Source organism: Balaenoptera acutorostrata, chromosome 6 (genome assembly GCF_949987535.1).
Source record: "Balaenoptera acutorostrata chromosome 6, mBalAcu1.1, whole genome shotgun sequence".
NCBI classification, from domain to species: domain Eukaryota; kingdom Metazoa; phylum Chordata; class Mammalia; order Artiodactyla; family Balaenopteridae; genus Balaenoptera; species Balaenoptera acutorostrata.
Window position 1 is genome coordinate 62965618 of NC_080069.1, and position 5495 is coordinate 62971112.

The following is a 5495-nucleotide window of genomic DNA, read 5'->3' on the forward strand; positions in this document are numbered from 1 at the left end:
ATTTTGGATAAATACCCAAATGTGGGATTGCTGGATCATGTGGTGGGTCCTTTTTTTTTTTTTTTTTTTTTTTTTTTTGAGGAACTTTCTTACTGCTTTCTATAGCAGATGCACCATTTTACATTCCCACCAACAGTGTATAAATGTTCCAATTTCTTCACATCCTGCCAACATTTTTTTTTCATAATTGCCATCCTGAAAGGTGTGAGGTGGTATATCATTGTGGTTTAGATGTGCATTTCCTTGATGATTAGTGACATTGAGCATGTTTTCATATTCCTGTTGGCCATTTGTATGTCTTCTTTGGAGAAATGTCTACTCAAGTCCACAGCCCATTTTTAAATGTTGTTTGTTTTGCTATGGAGTTGTAGCACTTCCCTGTATATTTTGGAAATAGATCCCTTATCAAATATATGGTTTTCAAGTATTTTCTCTCATTCTGCAGGTTGTCTTTCACTCTTGATTATTTCTTTTGCTGTGCAGAATTTTTTATTGTTTGACGTAGTCCTACTTGTCTATTTTTGCTTTTGTTGCCAGTGCTTATGGTGTCATATCTATCAAAGTACTGTCAAGATCAATATCAAGGAGATTTTTCCCTTCATTCTCAGGAGTCTTACAGTTTCAGGTCTTACATTTAAGTCTTTAATCCATTTTGAGCTGTTTCTTTGTATATAGTAAAAAATCAGTCCAATTTCATAATTTTGCATGTTCCTATCCAGTTCCCAGCACCATTTATTGAAAAGACTACCCTTTGCCCACTGTGTATTTTTGGTACCCTTGATGAACAGTTGACTGTATATGTAAGTAATTATTTCTGGGCTCTCTGTTCTGTTCCTTTGGTCTACATGTCTGTCTTTATGCCGGTACCACATTATTTTAAGTACTATGGCTTTGCAATATATTTTGAAATTAGGATGTGTGATGCCTCCAGCTTCCGTCTTCTCTCTCAGATTGATTTGACTACTTAGGGGTCTTTTGTGATTCCATCTGAATTTTAGAATTGCTTTTTTTCTATTTCTGCAAAAAAGACATTGAGATTTTGATAGGAATGTCATTGAACATGTAGACTGCTTTGGATAGTATGAACATTTTAATAATATTATGTCTTCCAATCCATGAATACATGATGTATTTTCATTGTTTGTGTCTTCCTTAATTTTTTTCATTAATATTTTGTACTTTTCAATATAGAAGTCTTTCACCTCCTTAGTTAAGTTTATTCCTGAGTATTTTATTCTTTTTTGATGCAATTTTAAATGGGATTGTTCTCCTAATTTCGTTTTTGGATAATTTCATGTTAGTGTATAAAAACATAGCTGATTTTTGTTTGTTCGTTTTGTATCCTACCATTGTAATGAATAAGTTTATTCTGATATTTTAATTTTTTGTGAAATCTTCAAGGTTTTCTATATATAAGATCAGGTCATCTGCAAACAGGGACAATTAAGATTATTGTGTAACAAAAATTGGTCCATTTGGCTAACTTTGAGAGAGAATAGCAATTGAACCCTTGGGAGAAGCATGGAGATGACTCTTGTGAGGAAGGAGAGTGATACAATGGTAGCTGGAGAGAGAGATGAAGTCACACTTTAAAATAAATCATGGGTTAAAGAAATCTCAAGAGAAATTAAAAGTATTTTGATCTAAATAAAAATTAAACTGATCCAAATTTGTGAAACATAGTAAAAACTGTACATGGGGGAAACTTAGAGCATTGAATGTATGTGTAAGAAAAGAAGAAAAATTCAATAAGAGCACTTTAAACACAAAGCAAGCAGAAGGAAAATAAATAAAAACAGAGCAGAAATCAATAAAATTTAAAATGAAAAAAATAGAGAAAAGTGAAAAAGCCAGTTTTTTAAAAGATCAATAAAATTAATAAATTTCCATTTTGGCTAACTAAGAAATAATAGAAAACACAGATTACCAATATCAGAAATAAAGGTTAGGTCATCATTACTGACTTGTGGATATTAAAGGATAACAAAGAAATATTATGAGCACATCTATGCCCATAAATTTGATAACTTATATAAAGTGGATCAATTTCTTGAAAGATACAAACTACCAAAATTTATGCAAGGAGAATAGATAACTTGGATGTGCTTATATCTATTTAAAACTCGAATCGTTAATTAATAACATTTCACAAAAGAAAACACCAAGTCTAAATAATTTTATTGGAAGGAAATAAAATATTTTCTTATGTTTCAAAGATTTTATTAATTCATTAATTAATGAGGTAACTAGTAGATTTTACAACCAGTTCATAGGAGAATTTTAAAAACATACATATTAACGTCTTTCAGGAAGGCTGAAATGATTTACAAAACAGTGATAAATATCCTTAGGGTAATTTTGTGTGTGTCTCCACCAGACACAATTTGTATTTTTATGGACAAGAAACACTTTATTCCTATTTGTGTTCTACAGATTTCAGAGATTTAAAATGGCTCAAAGTCAATGAAAGGCAGAGATAACTTGGAAGGGTATACTCAATGGGACAGTAATCATTTTTGCCCAATTCAGTGTCTTCACAAGTTTTCTGACACCTGCTACCAATGAATGGGGTAAGAGCTCTTTAAAAAAGCTAAAATTAGTTATGAAATATAAAGTTATATTTTCTTCATATATTTTAGAAATAATATATACATTTTGCAATCTTAATGAAGTCACCTTCCAAGGCTACTACTAACGTCTAACATTAACATCCATCTGAACAGTCCCGCATTAATGCACTGCAGAACTGAATGTGATTCACTTCACCCAGATCTCCCAGAACCTGAAGCATTAATGTGCAGAGGCCCTCCTGCCAGTACTGCCAGGATCCTAACTCTGATGAAGTGAGTAGAATAGTTCTACCCAACTTAAGTTCCAATCTCATTTATATGAGGAGACACAAAACCATAGCTCCTCAGGTTTACAACATCTTGGAGAATGGCCCTTTTGCTTAAATTGCATTGCCTTCTCCCTAGGATTCAAATTTAAGACCTGTAGGATCCGGTTCAGTGGTCATATGAGTGACAGGGAATGGAAAAGAGATACAGATTTTTTGACACTCTTGAAAGCCTCCTGTTTGTGATATTATTCTATCCATTCATCTACCCATTCATTCAGCCTTCTAATCACTAATACTAGGGTAATTTTAGTATTAAAGCTGTCATAGGGAGAAGCTTATCACAAATTAGCAGAAGGTTCCCAAATCCTATCATCTGATACCTTTCCAGGGAGGTCTGTCTACTGATCCAGGGAATCAGCATGGTATCTTATAGAGGTAGCAGGGTTCTGGAGTGAAGGAAACTCAACTTGCTAGTTCTCGTTCTCTTCAGGCACATTATCCTTTGTAAAATAAGGGGATTGATTACACAACTTTATGAGATTATTGTGATAATTAGGGATGTATTTGACAAATAATATTCAATCGCTGAATGCAAATTCCTTTACTGCCCCGTATAATCAGGGTAGGTCTCCTATTCAGTTCAAGTGCTGGTAATACATAACTCTCTCCCTCACACTTACATTATTATTTTATTTCCAATAAGTTATTCATGAAAATTTTATGCCCCAGTTCATTTTGATAGATGTACTAGAATAATATCCTTTATCTTAGTATAATTATGATGATTAATTTGTTATAGTAAGTATAATTATAATAATGTTATAATCACTGTTAACCTTTTTATAACTGAACTCTTTGGACTATAGTTAATTTTTCTCTACTTTTTGTGTGCACTCATCATTAATAATTTCCTCTATTCCTATAGTATTATTTTTTGAGATATCTGTACCAATCATTTAAGAAATAATTTCTACACAATCTCTGCCAGATATTAGAAGCAAAGGAAATACTTGCTAATGCAACCTTTGAAGCCAACATTGTCCTAAACAAAATCAGATGTACAGTACAAGAAAGGAAAACTGCATACCAATATATCTCATGAACATAGATTCAAATGTTCTTAACAAAATATTAACAAGTTGAATCCAAAAGTGTACATTTTAAAATACATATTAATTTACCCACACTCCAAATTATTGCTTGTCTCAAAATCATTCTTATTTTTCCCTAAAGGTAAACATGTTTGCCTAAAATAATGTTATGAGGGTGAGGAAAACAACAAAGATGACAAAATAAAAATTAAATATTTCCTCACTTGTGGGTAAGTTTAAAATACCTAATTTTTCTAAGACTTTTTAAAGCAATTCAGTAAATTTATTTGCCACTAGAATAAAGGTAAAATAATTACTGCTGTTCTATTTGGTTCCATGATAATTCATTTGAAAAAAACCCATGAACATAAATTATTAAGAAACATGACTTAGGGATCAAAACATCTAAAAATCCTGTTAAACCTTTGAATTAAATGATGTGTTTAGAAATTGATAAAAACACTTTTGCATATACTGAATAAAGGAAATTTTAGTTACCATTATCTTCACAGGAGGTTATCAGGAGCATTTTGCTCTAAGGATACTGATGTTTATTAAGCATCTATATAGGCCTCAGGAGATACATTTATAATCATTATAACTTACTCTCCCCACCAAGCCAATTAGATAATATCTCAAATGCAACAGAAGAGGAAATAGTCCAGTGTGGACTGAGTATATGTCATAAAGTCACACAACTAAGCGTAAGGTAGTAATGATAACTTAGAAATAATAGCATCAAATGAGAGTTTGGTTCCATCTAATAATGGAGATTTGGAGATAGCATTCAATGTCAAGGAATTATGACATACAGTTTCTTCTGAATTAAAGTTTTTTTGATTTGGAATGTTTTCAAATGCAAGCAACAGAATATTTGGCTCATGGTTGCTTAAGCAAATAGCATCTTCCCTCTCCTCTCTCTCTCTCTCTCTCTCTCTCTCTCTCTCTCTCTCATTGGCACATGCATGCATGCATGCGTGCACATGTGCACACACACACACACACAAACAGAAGGAGGGCAGTCCAGGGCAACTGAAGACGTTTAACAATATTCTGTGGAAATGGGCTCCTATTTTTCCGTTCTACCATCCTTATGTGGAATCATTTTGCTCTTGGCCCCTCGGTCCTACAATATATTAGACGTTATATTTATGTTCAAGGAAGGGAGTGGGTGCAAGGGCAATGAAGCCCAGGTTGGGCCTGCTTAGTCTATTTTTGTTTTGTTTTGTTTTATTTTGTTTTGTTTTAGTAAGGAAAGCAAAATCTGAGAAGCTTTACTAAGCACTAACACCTGCTACTTCTTTTTTCTTTTTCTTCTTTTTTTTCCGCTTGTATTGAGATATAATTGGCATACAGCACTGTATGAGTTTAAGGTGATCAGCATAATGATTTGACTTACATACACCATGAAATGATTATGATAATGATATTTGTGGTCTTTTTTGATGATAGTCATCTGACAGGTGTGAGGTGGTATCTCATTGTTGTTTTAATTTGCATTTTTCTGATGATTAACAACGTTGAGCATCTTTTCATATGTTTGTTGGTGATCTGTATGTCTTCTC